This window comes from Hyperolius riggenbachi, chromosome 9, assembly GCF_040937935.1.
Source record: "Hyperolius riggenbachi isolate aHypRig1 chromosome 9, aHypRig1.pri, whole genome shotgun sequence".
In the NCBI taxonomy this organism is placed as follows: Eukaryota; Metazoa; Chordata; class Amphibia; order Anura; family Hyperoliidae; genus Hyperolius; species Hyperolius riggenbachi.
In genome coordinates, this window is record NC_090654.1 from 41724778 (window position 1) to 41746811 (window position 22034).

The 22034-nt window shown below is 48.7% G+C and overlaps 1 protein-coding gene across 1 annotated transcript in view; it reads right to left on the minus strand.

The window, feature by feature from the left end:
* The window catches only part of LOC137531567 (farnesyl pyrophosphate synthase-like), a 153160-nt gene extending 137163 nt beyond the window's left edge, over window positions 1-15997 (minus strand). Inside the window, exon 1 of the mRNA XM_068251489.1 lies at window positions 15946-15997. The gene's annotated coding sequence lies outside the window, so the exon portion shown is untranslated. The remainder of the gene's footprint in view (window positions 1-15945) is intronic.
* Between the last annotated feature and the right edge of the window lie 6037 nt (window positions 15998-22034).

The following is a 22034-nucleotide window of genomic DNA, read 5'->3' on the forward strand; positions in this document are numbered from 1 at the left end:
CACCTGGATTAGTGTTGGGCGAACACCTGGATGTTCGGGTTTGAGCCGAACAGGCTGAACATGGACCAGATGTTCGGCATGTTCGGTCCGAACCCCAAACTCAATGGAGGTCAATGGGGACCTGAACATGCCGCAATACGGCCCCCCTATGGGGTTGCAGGCATAAGGGGGGAGCATGCCCCGATCGCGGGGGGGGGGGGGGGGTCGGAAATTCCCCCCACCCCCTCCGCTAGCGCTCCCCCCTCTGCCCGCTTCCCCATAACAAAAGTTTGTTGAAAGTTAATACTAGTACCGGTGGCTGGCTGCTGGCAGTGAAGTGGTTGAGGAGGAGGAGTGTGACGCGTACCCTCGTATGCGTCATAACGTAGAGGACGTGAGGTCAGAGAAAGGGCGGAAGTACCACAAGGGTACTACCGCTGAACCGCCCGCTGCCCGGCCTCAACGCGTCACTCTCCTAGGCGGACTCCTCCTCCTCACTCACTTCACTGCCAGGCCAGGCAGCCAGCCACCGGTACTAGTATTAACTTTCAACAAACTTTTGTTATGGGGAAGCGGGCAGAGGGGGGAGCGCTAGCGGAGGGGGTGGGGGGAATTTCCGACCCCCCCCCCCCCCCCCGCGATCGGGGCATGCTCCCCCCTTATGCCTGCGACCCCATAGGGGGGCCGTATTGCGGCATGTTCGGGCGAACAGGACCCTGTTCGGCCGAACAGGGGCCCTGTTCGGCCCTGTTCGGCGGGCATTGAATAGTTCGGGCGAACCCGAACTAAAAAGGCCGAGCACCATCAGGTGTTCGGCCGAACTCGAACATCACCCGAACAGGGTGATGTTCTGCAGTACCCGAACAGTGGCGAACACTGTTCGCCCAACACTAACCTGGATCATCTGTATCCCCTGTACCACCTGTACCTCACCCACAGCAGAGGCAACCAGCCAGCGAACCACAGCCTGGATCATCAGATTTTGTTCTGTTTGCCCGCGGAAAGGAAATCCGCTACCGAACCGACCAGCAGCAGCCTGTTAGAGTGAACTACAAAGTTGTCACCGCATTCCGAATCACCAGAGCTGACATTACGTTAGTTCACTTACACCTTGTGCCAAAGGAGACCATCAGCTCCAGCCGATCCCTTGCCCTTACTGGAGTAGAGGGCACTCTTTCTCACATTCCCCAAGCTCGGGTGTCCATCGACTAGGGGGTGGGGGTTCAAGAAAGGGTTTTTGGGGTTGTGAAGGATCTCCCAGTCCCTGTGTGGCTGGGGACTGATTTGGGCAAGCTTGTGTCCTATTACGAACCTGCCACAATCGCCTTGTCGCTCACGGAAGGAGACGGACTCTCCGCCCACCAACAGGTACTTTATACACTTGGGGGGGCACCAGGGGGAGGTGGGTTGAATGTGCCCAGTTCAAGGGTACCAGGTTCAATAGTGCCTGCTTCAAAGGCACCCGAGTTTGATGCACGAACTGTCTGTCGTAATTATGTAACTGTACCTGCGTTTAATGTACAACCTGTCTGTAATGAAAATGTGTCTATACCTGTCAATGTCATTAATGCATGTGTCAATGATGTGAAGAATGTTGATTATTGTAATGACAATGATGTGCCTGTACTAGCAGTCACCCAGGGTGCTGCCAGAATTGTGGGCTCAGCACTGAACGCCTCGTTCAGTACTGACCCCAGCGAAGAGACCTTTCAGCCACTGACTTCATGTGTCATGGGCCCGCTGGTTGAAACTAACAGCGCTGCACTCACAACAGCACTACAAAGTGACCCAAGCCTGGAGGCACTCAGGCAGCAAGCCTCTGAGTCCCTCGCAGACGGGGCCACTTTCAAGGTGTACTGGGAAGGTGGGAGACTGTACAGTGAGTCTGTACAGCCCCCTACAGGTAAACCACATGCGAATACCAAATGGCTTGTGGTCCCGGGTGCGTTCAGAGGACATGTGCTGGAATCCGCACATGCTAATCCTCTGACAGGGCACTCAGGTGTCCGCAAGACACTTGCCTGTATTCGGAAACAGTTTTATTGGCCCAGGATGAACAGGGATGTAGCCAAATACTGCAAAGCATGTGCTGTCTGTCAGGAGCTGGGAAGGTCCAGGGATTCCCGCGGGGTTCCCTTAGGTCCACAGCCACTTTGCAGGGAAACCCTACGTGGGCTGGCTGTTGACCTACCCAACCTACTGCCCGTTGTCAGCAGTCCTGGCAGACGCCGCATCCGAACGCAGTGGCGCAAACGCCCTGTCCAGAACGGTCCATGTCGGGTCCAACCTGAGGGTAGCGGACAGCAACCTGTCCAAGTGAATGGGTTTCCCCGCCATACCGGCAGCTCGAGACCCGTCAGCCAGGTTAGTGGTGATGCCACACATCTTGCGGATGTGTGTGTGTTAAGCCTCCGTCAAAGGGGAGGGCTGTGACGGACGATTGCGTAGCCACAGCCGCATCCTTGAACCGCCCGTGCAGAACATGTGATCCCAATCGATTCTCTGCATCAATGCGGTTAAGGGTGGCAGACCCTCCAAACTAACAGAGCATGATGGGCCCTGTCTGGCGCTGGTTCTGAGGAAGATTCAGAACATTCTGAGGTAAAGATTGCCCGTTAGGCAGTTCGAAAGTGCCCTGATGATACCACAGGGGTCCCACCCCTAATGTTTGGTATCAGGCTGCTGGGTAAATCGAGACAGACCTGAAAATGTTAGTAAATCTGCCCTGACCTGTACGGTTCTGTGAGATAGAGCCCATATCTGGTTAGATATGATTTCTGGTCCCCAGGACAAGGGGAGGACTCATCTCATATTCTAAGGGGGTGTGTGGCTCCCCGCCCTCACTCCCTCCTACTGGATCAGGGGCATAAGAATGGCAGAGGAGCCAAACTCAGTGTCCTCCACCTTGAAACACCATTTTGATCACATCTGTGCCAGCTTGAGGATATGCTGGCATCCACCTGGTCTGAACTCTGAACTGAAACAAAAGGAACTCTACAAGTTTTTCCCAGAACGGACATATTTCCACAAACCCTAAGTATTTCCTCCCTTTTTATTTCATACTGGCTATTAATGTTTCAATAATTGTTGATTTTAATGATTTTCTGTATATATTAATTATTTATATTGCACGTAAATAAAGACTTTATCAAAGTCGTTTTACTGTTCCGCTGTACAGCCATACACAGAAACTGAACTCAGGTCTCTAAGGAGTCGCTACTATTGTTGATCTAGACAGAATACAGCGTGTTTTAATCATTTTATTTGCAGGATCAGTCAGGTTGTCGGTAAGGACCACTGTCCAGTGGTGGTAGATATACCCTGAAATAGTGTGTAAAGTGTATTTTCGTAACCCACAGGCTCCCTTCTGGTTTGTCTACGGCCAATTCCCAACGGGTTCTGCGCATCGACTGCGAAGACAGTTTGCATGGTCTGTGTGCTGAAACCGTTTGGAAGGCATTTCGCGTTCCAGCCACCAGGGCTCCTGTGACAATGATCACGAAGGGGAATTGGCACATGTACATGCCTTTTGTTTTGTTGTTGCAGATGCAGTGCAGCCAGAAAAATTAGGCAGGCATGTACACGCACCAGAAAAATTGTTATAGTGGCTGCTGCTAGCAGCGGCCTTAAAAATTCAGGAATCCGCCTGGTTTCCTGGACCCTGTAGGTGGTGGCTGAGAAGGCAGTCAAGTGGCCTGCAGGCATAGATGCTGTGTGAGGAGCGACTTAGCCTTGGGGCAGGCAGTCACACAGCGTGCAGGCAGAGATGCTGTGTGTGGGGACTGACTTAGTCTTCGGGCGGGCAGTAGCCCTCCGGGATCCATGCCTCATTCATTTTGATAAAAGTCAGGTACTGAACACTTTTGTGACTTAGGCGACTTCTATTCTCAGTGACAATACCCCCAGCTGCGCTGAAGGTCCTTTCTGATAGGACACTTGAGGCAGGGCAAGACAGAAGTTGGATGGCAAATTGATGGTGGCTGGTGACAGCTCAGGCCACAGGTCAAGCCTGTGCACCCAGTAGTCCAAGGGTTCATTGCTGCTCACAGTGTCTACATCCACACTTAAGGCCAGGTAGTCGGCTACCTGCCGGTCCAGGCGTTGGTGGAGGGTGGATCCGGAAGGGCTAAGGCGAGGTGTTGGACTAAAGAATGTCCGCATGTCCGACATCACCATGAGATCACTGGAGCATCCTGTCCTTGCCTGCGTGGACATGGGAGAAGGATTACTGGCAGTGGTACCTTTATTGCGTTGTGCTGTGACATCACCCTTAAACGTATTGTAAAGCATAGTTGCCAGCTTGTTTTGCAAGTGCTGCATCCTTTCTGCCTTCTGGTGATTTGGAAACATCTCCGCCACTTTGTGCCTGTACCGAGGGTCTAGTAGCGTGGCCACCCAGTACAGCTCATTCCCCTTGAGTTTTTTATACGGGGTCCCTCAACAGGCTGGACAGCATGAAAGATGCCATCTACACAAAGTTGGATGCAGACATACTATCCATCTCCTCTTGCTCTTACTCAGTGACGTCAGGTAAGTCCTCCTCCTCCCCCCAGCCACGAACAATACCACGGGAACATTGAGCAGCACAAGCCCCCTGCGACGCCTTCTGCAGTTGTTCTTCTGCCGCCACCTCCTCCTCCTCCTCCAAAGAAACACCTTCCTCATCATCCGAGTCTTACTCCTCCTCTACACACGGCTCTTCCTCCTCCTCCTCTGTGCTGCCGCAGGTGTTGAGGAAACATCTGGTTCTGATGAGAATTGTTCCCACAACGATTCCTCCTATAACTGTTCCTGTTCATGCTCCTCCACAGCTTGATCCACCACTCTACGCACGGCACGCTCCAGGAAGTAAGCGTATGGGATCAAGTCACTGATGGTGCCTTCACTGCGACTCACCAGGTTGGTCACCTCCTCAAATGGCCGCATGAGCCTGCATGCATTTCGCATGAGTGTCCAGTTGTTGGGCCAGAACATCCCCATCTCCTCAGACTGTGTCTTTCTACTGTAATTGTAGAGGTACTGGGTGACGGCTTTCTCCTGTTCTAGCAGGCAAGAGAACATAAGGAGGGTAGAATTCCAGCGAGTCGGGCTATCGCAAATCAGGCGTCTCACCGGCAACTTGTTTCTCCACTGAATATCGGCAAAGTGTGCCATGGCCGTGTAAGACCGCCTGAAGTGCCCAGACACCTTCCTGGCCTGCTTCAGGACGTACTCTAAGCCTGGGTACTTTGACACAAATCTTTGAATGACTAGATTCAGCACATGTGCCATGCAGGGTACATGTGTCAGCTTTCCCAAATTCAAAGCGGAAACGAGATTGCTGCCGTTGTCACACACCATTATTGCAATGTGCACTTGTCACACACAGACAGGCACAGTGACACTGCGTGCGCTCACGTAGGTGGGTGGGTGCACTGAAGTGAACAACAGGTAGGTATATTCAGTGATGGGTATTACAATGTGCACCTGTCACACACAGACAGGTACCGGACAGGCACAGTGGCACTGCGTGCGCTCACGTAGGTAGGTGGGTGTACTGAAGTGAACAACAGGTAGGTATATGCAGTGATGGGTATTACAACGTGCACCTGTCACACACACACAGGTAGTCACTGAATGTGCTGGGCCTGGCAGTGGCACACAGTAGGAATGACCAAGGCTGTCTATGCAACACAAGTGTCTGTGGGACACACACACACACACGCACACACACACAAAAAATCACAAGAACAAGATTAGCTCTCAAAAGAGCTGTTGAGGGGTGCTTTTTTAGCAATAAGAATCAGCAAGGAGCAAGCTAAGAAGCCTACAAGAGCCTAACTAAGCTTTCCCTATAGGTCTCTGCACAGCAGCTCTCCCTTCTCTAATTACTGCAGGCACACGAGTGAGTGAAAAGCCTGACGCTGCCTGCCTTTTATAAGGGGGGTGGGGCTCTAGGAGGGAGTGTGGCCTGATTGGCTACAATATGCTTGCTGACTGTGATGTATAGGGTCAAAGTTTACCCTAACGATGCACTATGGGGGCGAATCAAACTCCTGGAAAAGTTCACGTTTGCTGGCGAACGTGAACCACAGAAGTACACCTGGAACCGTTCGCCGGCGAACCGTTCGGGCCATCTCTAATCTGAGCACAATGGAGCATAGTCAGCATCCAAGCAAGTCGCAGTATGTCATACCTAGAGGGTCCTGGATAAATTATCACAATCTAAGTACCTTACAAATCTCAAACACTGATTCTTAGGGGATACAACAGAAATGCCAAAAGACTAAGGTTTCAGATAAACAAAGCAGGACCTAAAACAGAAACTAGGAACACTTAATAGAACTGCTGTCAGAGGTGAAGTTAGACACAACTATATTTATTTAAGGTTGGAAAGTTAAAAGAAAAATACAGTTTTGGGGTTTTCATACGCAAATATAGTATGATCTAGTACTAGCTCAGTACACAATGGCACTGACACAGTGTATGTACCTGGTGGCTGGTGGTACAGTACACACTGGTACTAGCACTGTGTCTATTCATACTAGCTTAGTACGTACTGGAATGAGCTCTTTACAGACTGGCTCTGGCTCAGACGTGGCGCACACAAACTTGGTACAGACTGGCTTTGGCACAAATTTGGTAAACACGGATGCATGTTCAGAAACACACTCTAATAGCAGGAACAAGACAAGAGTTCAGGAAGACTATTATTTTGAAGAAGATATTAATGTAGCCTTGAGAACACTTTATTACAGACATAGTGGGTATTCATGGACCAATATGCCTACTCTACATGATGTAATCTGGATGAATAATACAATAAATAAGCCAGACTGACTGTAGGACCAGCTCCTCCATATTATACCCAGAGTTACAGATTGCCCAGCAAGCTTATGGTAAACAAAAACTCATATTATTATTATTATTATTATTTATATAGCGCCGACATATTACGCAGCGCTGTACAATGTATATATATATATCTTGTCACTAACTGTCCCTCAACGGAGCTCACAATCTAATCCCTACCATTGCCATATGTCTATATTATGTAGTGTAAGTACTGTAGTCTAGGGACAATTTTTAGGGGGAGCCAATGAACTTATCTGTATGTTTTTGGAATGTGGGAGGAAACCGGAGTGCCCGGAGGAAACCCACGCAGACACGGAGAGAACATACAAACTCTTTGCAGATAGTGCCCTGGCTGGGATTCGAACCAGGGACCCAGCGCTGCAAGGCGAGAGCGCTAACCACTACGCCACCATGCTGCCCAAATATAGGAGCATACAAGGGGCTGAAAGAGACCAAAAAGATTTCTCACTAAGACGATATGAAAAACAGAAGTTTGCCTTCTTAAAACAGAAGGTATGTGTGATTATTCAGGTTGGAGTGAGCCTATGATGTCTCCCACAATGCATCAGTGCTGAATATGCAAATCATGATTACAAAGATGTTTTGCATATTCAGCAGTGATGCATTGTGGGACACTTCAGAGCGCAATACAACCTGAATAATTGCAAATACCTTCTGTTGTAAGAAGGCAAAATTCTGTGTTTTATATTATCCCCAGAGAGACTGTTTTCTAAGTAATGGGATATGTAGAGAAATCAAAGGGGGGACGCAATACAAATGTTACAGTGAAATCCCTGTGTCAAAAAAAGGCATGGTTCTTATCTTTATACGTGATCACTAACTCAGTAAAGGAACCTGCTTGAGGCCAGAAACCCACTAGGAGCCATTTCCAATCTCTAGTGATTTGAAAAAGCTATTGCTAATGCAATGCTAGGGGGGATTTTTATAAATTCACATCGCTCAAGTGGGATCACACCCATAGCATTACATTAGCAAGAGGTTTCAAAGGCGCTAAGAAAATCGCGCCTAGTGGGTTTCTAGCCTTAAGCACGTTGCCATTATAACGCTGGGCGTAGTGAGATCTTAATCCTCACCACAGGAGAAAGGGCACCAAAGCAGCAGGCTAAACTGGTGCAGCATTTGCTAGCTTGCAAATGCTGCAGTGCAGGGAGATCAGGCTAGCGCTTGACCACTGTACTCTGCTGCCAGCTAGTGTTGGGCGAACATCTAGATGTTCGGGTTCGGGCCGAACAGGCCGAACATGGCCGCGATGTTCGGGTGTTCGACCCGAACTCCGAACATAATGGAAGTCAATGGGGACCCGAACTTTTGTGCTTTGTAAAGCCTCCTTATATGCTACATACCCCAAATTTACAGGGTATGTGCACCTTGGGAGTGGGTACAAGAGGAAAAAAAAATTTAGCAAAAAGAGCTTATAGTTTTTGAGAAAATCGATTTTAAAGTTTCAAAGGGAAAACTGTCTTTTAAATGCGGGAAATGTCTGTTTTCTTTGCACAGGTAACATGCTTTTTGTCGGCATGCAGTCATAAATGTAATACATATAAGAGGTTCCAGGAAAAGGGACCGGTAATGCTAACCCAGCAGCAGCACACGTGATGGAACAGGAGGAGGGTGGCGCAGGAGGAGAAGGCCACGCTTTGAGACACAACAACCCAGGCCTTGCATGAGGACAAGAAGCGTGCGGATAGCATGCTTTGTACCACCATGCAGTCATAAATGTAATAAAGATAAGTGGTTCAATAAACAGGGACCACGCGGCAACGCTAACCCAGCAGCAGCACACGTGATGGAACAGGAGGAGGCGCAGGAGGAGAAGGCCACGCTTTGTGAGACACAACAACCCAGGCCTTGCATGAGGACAAAAAGCGTGCGGATAGCATGCTTTGTACCGCCATGTAGTCATAAATGTAATAAAGATAAGAGGTTCAATAAACAGGGACCACGCGGCAACGCTAACCCAGCAGCAGCAGCAGCAGCAGCACACGTGATGGAACAGGAGGAGGCGCAGGAGGAGAAGGCCACGCTTTGTGAGACACAACAACCCAGGCCTTGCATGAGGACAAAAAGCGTGCGGATAGCATGCTTTGTACCGCCATGTAGTCATAAATGTAATAAAGATAAGAGGTTCAATAAACAGGGACCACGCGGCAACGGTAACCCAGCAGCAGCAGCAGCACACGTGATGGAACAGGAGGAGGCGCAGGAGGAGAAGGCCACGCTTTGTGAGACACAACAACCCAGGCCTTGCATGAGGACAAAAAGCGTGCGGATATAGCAGCAATGCTTTTTGCCGCCATGCAGTCATAAATGTAATACAGATGAGAGGTTCAATAAACAGGGACCGGAAACGCTAAACCATCCCAGATGTTCATCGGTCATGTTACTTGGTTGGGGTCCAGGAGTGTTGCGTAGTCGTTTCCAATCCAGGATTGATTCATTTTAATTTGAGTCAGACGGTCTGCATTTTCTGTGGAGAGGCGGATACGCCGATCTGTGATGATGCCTCCGGCAGCACTGAAACAGCGTTCCGACATAACGCTGGCTGCCGGGCAAGCCAGCACCTCTATTGCGTACATTGCCAGTTCGTGCCAGGTGTCTAGCTTCATGCCCGGTTTCAGGTCCAGCGGTGCCAGCCACAAATCCGTCTGTTCCTTTATTCCCCTCCAAATTTCCTCCCCTGTGTGCTGCTTATCCCCAAGGCAGATCAGCTTCAGCAACGCTTGCTGACGCATGCCAACAGCTGTGCTGCACTGCTTCCACGATCCTACTGCTGCTGGTGCTGGGTTAGCATTTCCGGATGAGGTACAGCTTTGAGATGCGTTGGAGGAGAAGGAGTCAGAGAGGTAGGTGCTGCTGTTGTTATCCAGCTGTTTGCGGCGTGGGCAACACCCGCGCCGTAGCAGGTGAGGAATCGCTGCCAGGCTCCACAAGGTTCACCCAGTGCGCGGTAAGGGAGATGTATCGACCCTGGCCGAACGCACTCGTCCAGGTGTCAGTGGTGAGGTGAACCTTGCAGGCAACGGCATTCTTCAAGCTTCGGGTTATTTAGCTGACCACGTGCTCATGCAACTCAGGCACTGCAGAGCGCGCAAAGTGGTAGCGGCTGGGAACCACGTAACGTGGGATGGCCACTGACATCATGCCCTTGAAGCTGTTTGTCTCCACCACTCGATATGGCAGCATTTCGCAGGCCAGAAGCTTGGCTATGCTGGCTGGCTGTTACTGCCACGGCCCGGGGGTCATTTGCTGGCAATTTCCTCTTGTGCTCAAACATCTCAGAAACAGACAACTCAACCGTAGCGCTGCACACCGAAGGGCTGTTGGTTGTTGTGTTTGATGAACACTGGGAGACCTCAAGAGCACTAGTCCGGAAAGTGACAGTGTCAGCATCGTCTGATGTTTGTGAATGTTGTGAACCACGCAATGGCTGGGCTACTGCTGCTGCTGAGGCGGGTCTGGTGGTGAGTCTGGTGAACCCAAGGGAGGCAGTGTTGCTGGTGGTACCCTGTCCTGCCGCGTTTGCCCACAGAGTGGGATGTTTGGATAGAATGTGGCGGCTCATGCTGGTGGTGGAGAGGTTGTTAATACTTTTCCCCCTGCTCAGGCGGGTCTTGCACACCTTGCAAATCGCCATGGTAACATCCTCAGTGCAGTCTTCAAAGAAAGCCCAGACTTTAACTGGCTGAGGACTCGGACCTCGTGCGTGATGTGCTGGTGCTGCTTAACCCACTGCTGGACGCTTGAGAGGTCATCCAAGTAATTATCTGGTCCTGTTCTTTTGGATCTGTGAGGGTTGTTGTCCTGGACAACATGGGCAGTATTGAGTGGGTTTTCTTGGGTGCTCCCCTGTGGCCTGTACGTGAACCGTCAGGGGAAACACCTCTTCCCTTGCCCCTCCCTCTTTCACCGGATTTCTTCCTCATTTCACTTATCCTTAAAGTACACGCTGACTGGCAGCAGTACAGTGGCAGTACAGAAATGCTATACAGTGGTGGGTGAGCGGTGTACCACTATTGTCAGCAGTGACACAGAGCACAATGCTATACAGTGGCGGGTGAGCGGTGTACTACTGTTCCCAGCAGACACAGAGTGGAAGTAAACACAATGCTATATAGTGTGGCTGAGCCGTGTACACAGAGTGGCATTAAACACAATGCTATATAGTCTGCTATATAGTCACCCCGAACAGGGTGATGTTCTGCAGAACCCAAACAGTGGCAAACACTGTTCGCCCAACACTACTGGGAGGGAACGCAGATTTTAGTACCTAAACACACGATACAACATGTTTTCCGGGGTCGGACTCTGAGGCACATACAGATGGTCCCGATCATCATCCTCATCATACAACTCTTCTCCTGAGTCTGACCCACCCACCACCTCTGCCACCCCAACATCCCCAGACACAGACCCCTCATCGTCCTCAACATTAACTTGGGATGCTGGCCTGAGCCAGACCTCCTCCTCCACATCAGGCCCCATCATCTCCTCAATGGCAGCCCTCATTAATCGCTCTGGCGACGGACTGATGGACACAACGTTCTCCTCCGGGGAGGGCTGCTGCTGACCACTGGCTGCTGGGGTGGATGTTATAGCTTGCGTGGGGCGTTGGCTGTTGCTGTTGTTGGGAGTGCTGCTCACAGCGGAGGTCTCTGGGGAACTCATGTTGAGCTCATATAGTGGTTGACGGTGAGTGGAGTATTACTGATCCCAGCAATATACACACTGACTGGCAGAGTACGCAATGCTATATAGTGTGGCTGAGCGGTGTACACAGAGTGGCAGTAAACACAATGCTATATAGTCTGGCTGAGCGAGCGGTGTACTACTGTTCCCAGCAGAATCAGAGTGGCAGTAAACAATGGTATATAGTCTGGCTGAGCGGTGTACACAGAGTGTCAGTAAACAATGGTATATAGTCTGGCTGAGCGGTGTACACACAATGCTATATAGTCTGCTATATAGTGTCAGTAAACAATGGTATATAGTCTGGCTGAGCGAGCGGTGTACTACTGTTCCCAGCAGAATCAGAGTGGCAGTAAACAATGGTATATAGTCTGGCTGAGCGGTGTACACAGAGTGTCAGTAAACAATGGTATATAGTCTGGCTGAGCGAGCGGTGTACTACTGTTCCCAGCAGAATCAGAGTGGCAGTAAACAATGGTATATAGTCTGGCTGAGCGGTGTACACAGAGTGTCAGTAAACAATGGTATATAGTCTGGCTGAGCGGTGTACACAGAGTGTCAGTAAACAATGGCATATAGTCTGGCTGAGCGGTGTACACACAATGCTATATAGTCTGCTATATAGTGTCAGTAAACAATGGTATATAGTCTGGCTGAGCGAGCGGTGTACTACTGTTCCCAGCAGAATCAGAGTGGCAGTAAACAATGGTATATAGTCTGGCTGAGCGGTGTACACAGAGTGTCAGTAAACAATGGTATATAGTGTGGCTGAGTGGTGTACACAGAGTGTCAGTAAACAATGGTATATAGTCTGGCTGAGCGGTGTACACAGAGTGTCAGTAAACAATGGTATATAGTCTGGCTGAGCGAGCGGTGTACTACTGTTCCCAGCAGAATCAGAGTGGCAGTAAACAATGGTATATAGTCTGGCTGAGCGGTGTACACAGAGTGTCAGTAAACAATGGTATATAGTGTGGCTGAGTGGTGTACACAGAGTGTCAGTAAACAATGGTATATAGTCTGGCTGAGCGGTGTACACAGAGTGGCAGTAAACACAATGCTATATACTCTGGCTGAGCGAGCGGTGTACTACTGTTCCCAGCAGACACAGAACAGTAAACAGAATGCTATATAGTGTGGCTGAGCGAGCGGTGTACCACTATTCCCAGCAGACACAGAACAGTGAACAGAATGCTATATAGTGTGGCTGAGCGAGCGGTGTACCACTATTCCCAGCAGACACAGAACAGTGAACAGAATGCTATATAGTGTGGCTGAGCGAGCGGTGTACTACTGTTCCCAGCAGACACAGAACAGTACACAGAATGCTATATAGTGTGGCTGAACGAGCGGTGTACTACTGTTCCCAGCAGACACAGAACAGTACACAGAATGCTATATAGTGTGGCTGAACGAGCGGTGTACCACTATTCCAAGCAGACACAGAACAGTGAACAGAATGCTATATAGTGTGGCTGAGCGAGCGGTGTACCACTATTCCCAGCAGACACAGAGTGGCAGTAAACAGAATGCTATATAGTGTGGCTGAGCGAGGTACACAGAGTGGCAGTAAACAGAATGCTATATAGTGTGGCTGAGCAAGCGGTGTACTACTATTCCCAGCAGACACAGAGTGGCAGTAAACAGAATGCTATATAGTGTGGCTGAGCGAGGTACACAGAGTGGCAGTAAACAGAATGCTGAGCGAGCGGTGTACTACTATTCCCAGCAGCGACACACAATGACTGGGGGGGACCCTGGCTAGCGTGGCTGGAGCGCGAACTACCCTGCCTGCCTACCCAAAGCTAAACCCACAGACAAATGGCGGAGATATGACGTGGTTCGGGTATTTATTTACCCGAACCACGTGACAGTTCGGCCAATCAGAGCGCGTTCGGGTCCGAACCACGTGACCCGTTCGGCCAATCACAGCGCTAGCCGAACGTTCGGGGAACGTTCGGCCATGCGCTCTTAGTTCGGCCATATGGCCGAACGGTTTGGCCGAGCACCGTCAGGTGTTCGGCCGAACTCGAACATCACCCGAACAGGGTGATGTTCTGCAGAACCCGAACAGTGGCGAACACTGTTCGCCCAACACTACTGCCAGCCCCCCATGCAGCAGCCGCCCTGCCCTCTGTGCACGTTGGCATTGTGGTGAGCAGATACAGTCTAGGGAAGCATTGCAAAGTAGCAGGTGGAGAAAGTAAAATAGCAGCTGCCAGTCACTCCCATTTCCAGTCATCTCCAACGTAGAAGCTTCCTCTTCCCCTCTGACTCGCTTGTAACATGCCAATGAATCAAATGTGAGAGACGCCAATTGGAGGGACAGATGCACAGCGGCGGCTGATGGAAACGGAAGGGAAGAGGAAGCGTCTGTGCTGAAGATGAACGAAGATATGAGTGACACTGATGCCTGCTGCAGTGTGAAGGTGAGCTGGCTACCTATACTGAAAGGGGGGAGTGGAAAAGGGAGAGAATAAGGGAGTCATCTGGCTACCTATACTGGAGGGAGAGGAAGGTGGTTATTTGACTACCTATACTGGAGGGAAAGTGGGGAAGGGTCATCTTGCTTCCTATACTCAAGGGGGGCGGCTGGTGACAGTGGCCTTGGGCGGTAAAGAGTACAAATCCAGCCCTGGACCTGACTATGTACTCTGTAAAGTGCTGCAGAAGATGTCAGTGCTCCATAAATACATAATTATAATATGGCAGGTCATTAGACTATGACAATAGTAGTATTAGATTGTAAGCTTCTCTGAGGACAGTCAGTGACGTGACTATGTACTCTGTAAAGTGCTGCAGAACATGTCAGTGTTCTATAAATACATAATAATAATAATAATAATAATAATAATAATAATAATAATAATAATAATAATAATAATGTAGCACATTAGACTATGACTATGGTAGTTTTGATTGCAAGCTCCAATAAAGACGGTCAGTGACATGAGTATGTACTCTGTAATGTGCTGCAGAAGATGTCAGTGCAATATAAATACATAATAATGTGGTAGGATAATAGGCTATGATTATGGTAGACATGTACAAACAATGAGTGAGAGAGGGAAAAAGCAGAGAGAGAAGGTTGTTACTGAAAAAGTGCAAGTATGCAGAAACAGAGAAAGTGAAACAGAGAGAGTGAGTAGGCCTCGTTCACATTTGCAAGTGCAGATGGCTGTGCGATTGGAACGCAATGCCCGTGATCACACGCCATCTGCGCTGCTGGGCTCTGCAGTGATGATCCCATTCAGCATTGCACTTTTGTGAAAAATGTGTGTAACAGAGAGATAGCGCATCTCTCTGCTGCACAGGGCATGTAGTTTGAACAGCAGACAGCGTACTCTATGTACTTCTGACGTTCTTGCGATGCGCGTTGTTGAAATGCACATGGCAACACAAATAATGTGACCAAGGCAGTATAGAAATAGTAATAGAATGTATAAAAGTGGGCATAAAGTGAGAATGGACAGGCAGAGAGTGAACAGAAAAAGCAAATCAGAGGTGGTGCACAGAAAGACGAGAGAGGACGGACAGTAAAGGTGGTCAATGGCCATACATCAGGCTGTGATGGGCAGATTCGACCAAGAGACAGATCTCCCTCTGATCGAATCTGATCAGATCTGTCAGCTGCCAGTACATTGCATGCCAATTCCCTTCTCCTTGCGTTGCCTCGCTGCTGTTCCCTAATGTATAAATGTGCAGGTGTGCTGTGTGCATGTGTGCATTTATACATTACCTCTCCTTCCAAAGTAAGTACCCTCCCGGGCCACTTTTTTTCCCTACAGGTACACTTCAAAGGTGCCCATTAATAATACAATTCCACGGCCGGTTGATTGTTTCCAATCACTACGGTAATTGATTGGAGATAATCGGTAGTGCTCATTAACGACCAAATTACCGGTAGCCAAGTCGATCAGATTCATGTATTGACCCTTTTTTCGGATCTATCCCATCAAATTGGCTAGCAGGAATTTGGCCATCAATTAGCATGACTGATTGTTTCTGACTGATTACCTTGGAAATGATCGGCCACAGAACTGTATCATGAATGGGCACCCTAAAGTGTACCACCTGAGACGGGGGGATTTAAAAAATGTATACATACCTGGAGCTTCCTTCAGCCCCCTCTGGCCTGATCGCTCCCACGCCAATGTCCTCCGCTGCCTGCAGCCTCTGCAACTGGCCCCGATAAGTTGTCCAGTCAGTGCAGGCGGGCTGTGTGCGCTAAGCAACCAGGGAGTTCAGTAAGTATCAGAATAAAATTATTTTCCACCCTACATACATAAAGTCAGGGGCGTAGGGCCCGAGGTCACAGCGGTCGCCATGGCAACTGGGCCCGCCTCCTGATGGGGCCCTGGGGCGTGTGCAGGAGCGGCCTCCCTGCCTGTGCACATGTGCTTGCAGTGGCCGTCAGGCACTTACTACATTGCAGCACCGCAGACACGTGATTGCTGCCTGGTCTCCTCCTCCCCAATCTCCTCTGTCCCCTCTTGCTTTCTTCCCCTCCTCTCCAACTTGTCTCCTGTGGCTGGGCGGCTGCTTTAGTGACGACAGTCACTCCTGTCATTCTGCACCGCCCCCTCTAGTTTGCTCCTCAGTGATGTCATCTCTGGCCATCAGTAAATTCAAGGAGTTCTGATTCAAAACTCCTAGTTAAATACAGGTGAAAGGGAAAACTTTGAGTGCAGCTGGCCAGAAATCATTAACCCTCCTGGCGGTTTGCTAAAAAATCGCCAGGGGGCAGCAAATCTTTTTTTTTTTATTTTTTTTTTTTCATGTAGCGAGACAAAGTCTCGCTACATGATAGCCGCTGCTCAGCGGCATCCCCCCAGCCCCTCCGATCGCCTCCGGCGATCGGCGATCAGGAGATCCCGTTTAAAGAACGGGATCTCCTGGAGGGCTTCCCCTGTCGCCATGGCGACGGGCCGGGATGACGTCACCGACGTCATCGACGTCGTGACGTCAAAGGGGATTCCGATCCACCCCATAGAGCTGCCTGGCACTGATTGGCCAGGCAGCGCACGGGGTTTGGGGGGGGGGGGGGCGGCTGCGGCGCGGCGGATAGCGGCGGATCGGCGGGTAGCAGCGGCGATTGGGCACTGCACGCAGCTAGCAAAGTGCTAGCTGCATGCAGCAAAAAAAAATTATGCAAATCGGCCCAGCGGGGCCTGAGCGGTGCCTTCCGGCGGCATGGCCCGAGCTCAGCTCGGGCTTACCGCCAGGAAGGTTAAGTAAAACGTGTGTGTGTGTGTGGTGTGTGTGTGTGTGTGTGTGTGTGTGTGTGTGTGTGTGTGTGTGTGGTGTGTGTGTGGGTGTGTGGTGTGTGTGGTGTGTGGTGTGTGTGGTGTGTGGTGTGTGGTAGTGTTGTCCGGATCATGAACGATTCGGATCTTTGATCCGAATCTATTTTGTGAGTCGAATCATCCGAATCATCAAAATGAGTTATTCAGATCGCAAAGGGGGCGGGGCCAGGAGCGACACGCCCCCCTCTCAGCGGGCAGCGGAGTGGAAGCAGAGCAGAGATGGATCGCTGAGTTGGATGGGAGCCAGCCTTGCACAGCCACAGGTAGATGAGAGAGAGGGGACATCGGTGCCACTGCCAGATATGTGTAGAGCACACATACTGGCTGAAATGTGCTGCGCATTATAGGCTGTCTGTTCCGTAGTTGCAGACTAACCAGCAAGCTCATGGTGACCCAGAACTCATTGGAGTGTTCCGTAGTTGTGCACAGTGAACACATTGGAAACTTTTGTCTCAGCTCAGCACAGCTCAGTAACTTTGCAGGCACTGTGATTGCAGCGCAATATGATCCTCCTGCACTCTGCTCTACAGCTGCACTTATGTGCAAACAAACATTTCTGCTCTCTGCTCGTCCCTCCTCCCTTCTCTGTCCACTCCCTGCCCTCTGTCCATCTTCTCCCCTTCTCTGTGTGTCCACCCCCCTCCCCTTCTCCTGTCCACAGCAGGGAAAGACCTGTCCTGCTATTCATTTCACCCCTGAATGCTTCCGTATTAAAATGATCCGAGATTCGGATCAAAGATCCGGATCTTTTCAATGATCCAATTTGAATCATCCGGATCATAGAAAAGATCCGTACTTCCCATCTCTAGTGTGTGGTGTGTGTGGTGTGTGGTGTGTGTGTGTGTGTGTGTGTGTGTTGTAGTCCTCATGCCCACTGTTCTCCTCTGCCCCCCCCCCCCTCCTTTACTGTGAAAATGCCCCCTGCAGCCACTTCCTGGTCGGCCCAGTCAGTCATTGTTTAGTGCTGCACAGGTGCTGGCCCAGCTGCTCACATTCTTGATCATGTGCCTTTGAGCGCTCTGCACATGCACACTAATGCCCGACTCGGCCAACCACTAAGTGGCTGCGGGGGGCATTTGCACAATAAAGGAGGGGAATGGAGAATAATGGGGGGAGCGGTGGTGGGCATGAGGAATACATCATATTTATGCGTGCTTACCCCGTTTTTACTTTTTAATTCAGCTCTGGTATCCATTAAATAAAATAAAATGTGACTCTGGGCAAATGTTATCAGAGCATCTCCCCTCACCCCAAATTGCGGTGTTGTGTGCTGCTGCCCATATCCCCACCCTTTAAATTAGTGGTAACAGAGGCCACCAGCACTGACCCCCTCCTTTAGAGTGCACACAGCTTAGCATTCTCTCCTGTCCAGCAGGCGCACTACCTCCTCCTTCCTTCAGCGTCCCTCTGTCTCAAACTATGTGGTGTCCCTATCCCTGTGACTGATCAAGAAGTAACATACATGCCACCTGGTCACAGAAACACTGCAGGGATGAAGACGGAAGGACACTAAAGAAAGAAAGTGGAAACGCGCTCGCTTGACAGGTGAGTGAGAATGCTACTCTGTGTGTACCCAGAAACAAAACGGTGGTGGGTTTGCCAAACTAGGTGGCAAGGGAATTTTCACCGGGGTGAGAGGGGGTGCCCATGTCTAAGTTCTGCATCGGGGCCCACTGATCTGAAGCTACGCCACTGCATAAAGTAAAGCAATTGTATACAATGTAAAGCAACAGAAGCTTAAAGGGGTTCTTTCATGAATGAGGAAAAAAATAAAAAGTGGTTTATGCATAAACTATTAACCACTTGAGGACCACAGTCTTTTCGCCCCTTAAGGACCAGAGCTTTTTTTTCTGTTCAGACCACTGCAGCTTTCACGGTTTATTGCTCGGTCATACAACCTACCACCTAAATGAATTTTACCTCCTTTTCTTGTCACTAATACAGCTTTCTTTTAGTGCTATTTGATTGCTGCTGCGAGTTTTACTTTTTATTATATTCATCAAAAAAGACATGAATTTTGTCAAAAAAATGACTTTTTTAACTTTCTGTGCTGACATTTTTCAAATAAAGTAAAATTTCCTATACATTTGAGCGCGAAAGTTATTCTGCTACATGTCTTTGATAAAAAAAAAAACATTCAGTGTATATTTATTGGATTAGGTAAAAGTGATAGCGTTTTGGTGCCAAAAGTGAATTTTCCCATTTTCAAGCATCTCTGACTATTCTGACCCCCTGTCATGTTTCATGAGGTGCTAAAATTCCAGGATAGTATAAATACCCCCCAAATGACCCCATTTTGGAAAGAAGACATCCCAAAGTATTCAGTGAGAGGCATGGTGAGTTCATAGAAGATTTTATTTTTTGTCACAAGTTAGCGGAAAATGACACTTTGTGAAAAAAAAAAAAGTTTCCATTTCTTCTAACTTGCGACAAAAAAAAAAAATGAAATCTGCCACGGACTCACTATGCTCCTCTCTGAATACCTTAAAGTGTCTACTTTCCAAAATGGGGTCATTTGTGGGGTATGTTCACTGTCCTGGCATTTTGGGGGGTGCCTAATTGTAAGCACCCCTGTAAAGCCTAAAGATGCTCATTGGACTTTGGGCCCCTTAGCGCAGTTAGGCTGCAAAAAAGTGCCACACATGTAGTATTGCCGTACTCAGGAGAAGTAGTATAATGTGTTTTGGGGTGTATTTTTACACATACCCATGCTGGGTGGGAGAAATATCTCCGTAAATGACAATTTTTTGATTTTTTTTTACACACAATTGTCTATTTACAGAGATATTTCTCCCACTCAGCATGGGTATGTGTAAAAATACACCCCAAAACACATTATACTACTTCTCCTGAGTACGGCAATACCACATGTGTGGCACTTTTTTGCACCCTAACTGCGCTAAGGGGCCCAAAGTCCAATGAGTACCTTTAGGATTTCACAGGTCATTTTGCGACATTTGGTTTCAAGACTACTCCTCACGGTTTAGGGCCCCTAAAATGCCAGGGCAGTATAGCAACCCCACAAATGACCCCATTTTAGAAAGAAGACACCCCAAGGTATTCCGTTAGAAGTATGGTGAGTTCATAGAAGATTTTTTTTTTGTCACAAGTTAGCGGAAATTGATTTTAATTGTGTTTTTTCACAAAGTGTCATTTTCCGCTAACTTATGACAAAAAATAAAATCTTCTATGAACTCACCATACTCCTAACGGAACACCTTGGGGTGTCTTCTTTCTAAAATGGGGTCATTTGTGGGGTTCCTATACTGCCCTGGCATTTTAATGGCCCTAAACCGTGAGGAGTAGTCTTGAAACCAAATGTCGCAAAATGACCTGTGAAATCCTAAAGGTACTCATTGGACTTTGGGCCCCTTAGCACACTTAGGGTGCAAAAAAATGCCACACATGTGGTACTGCCGTACTCAGGAGAAGTAGTATAATGTGTTTTGTGGTGTATTTTTACACATACCCATGCTGAGTGGGAGAAATATCTCTGTAAATGACAATTGTTTGATTTTTTTTACACACAATTGTCCATTTACAGAGAGATTTCTCCCACCCAGCATGGGTATGTATAAAAATACACCCCAAAACACATTATACTACTTCTTCTGAGTACGGCGATACCACATGTGTGACACTTTTTTGCAACCTAGGTGCGCTAAGGGGCCTAACGTCCTATTCACAGGTCATTTTGAGGCATTTGGATTCTAGACTACTCCTCACGGTTTAGGGCCCCTAAAATGCCAGGGCAGTATAGGAACCTTACAAGTGACCCCATTTTAGAAAGAAGACACCCCAAGGTATTCTGTTAGGAGTATAGTGAGTTCATAGAAGATTTTTTTGTCACAAGTTAGCGGAAAATGACACTTTGTGGAAAAAAAATACAAATCAATTTCCGCTAACTTGTGACAAAAAATAAAATCTTCTATGAACTCATCATACACCTAACAGAATACCTTGGGGTGTCTTCATTCTAAAATGGGGTCACTTGTGGGGTTCATATACTGCCCTGGCATTTTAGGGGCCCTAAACCGTGAGGAGTAGTCTGGAAACCAAATGCCGCAAAATGAACCTTGAAATCCTAAAGGTACTCATTGGACTTTGGGCCCCTTAGCGCAGTTAGGGTGCAAAAAAGTGTCACACATGTGGTATTGCCGTACTCAGGAGAAGTAGTATAATGTGTTTTGTGGCGTATTTTTACATATAACCATGCTGGGTGGGAGAAATATCTCTGTAAATGACACATTTTTGTTTTTTTTTAAACACAATTGTCCATTTACAGAGAGATTTCTCCCACCCAGCATGGGTATGTGTAAAAATACAACACAAAACACATTATACTACTTCTCCTGAGTACGGCGATACCACATGTGTGACACTTTTTTGCAGCCTAGGTGCGCTAAGGGGCCCAACGTCCTATTCACAGGTCATTTTGAGGCATTTGTTTTCTAGACTACTCCTCACGGTTTAGGGCCCCTAAAATGCCAGGGCAGTATAGGAACCCCACAAGTGACCCCATTTTAGAAAGAAGACACCCCAAGGTAATCCTTTAGGTGTATGGTGAGTTCATAGAAGATTTTATTTTTTGTCACAAGTTAGTGAAAAATGACACTTTGTGAAAAAAAAACAATAAAAATCAATTTCCGCTAACTGTTGCCAAAAAATAAAATCTTCTATGATCTCGTCATACACCTAACAGAATACCTTGGGGTGTCTTTTTTCTAAAATGGGGTCACTTGTGGGGTTCCTATACTGCTCTGGCATTTTACGGGCCCAAAACCGTGAGTAATCGGGAAACCAAATTTCTCAAAATGACTGTTCAGGGGTATAAGCATCTGCAAATTTTGATGACAGGTGGTGTATGAGGGGGCAAATTTTGTGGAACCGGTCATAAGCAGGTTGGCCTCTTAGATGATAGGTTGTATTGGGCCTGATCTGATGGATAGGAGTGCTAGGGGGGTGACAGGAGGTGACTGATGGGTGTCTCAGGGGGTGGTTAGAGGGGAAAATAGATACAATCAATGCACTGGGGAGGTGATCGGAAGGGGGTCTGAGGGTTTGGCCGAGTGATCAAGAGCCCACACGGGGCAAATTAGGGCCTGATCTGATGGGTAGGTGTGCTAGGGGGTGACAGGTGGTGACATGAGGTGATTGATGGGTGTCTCAAGGTGTGATTAGAGGGGGGAAATAGATGCAAGCAATGCC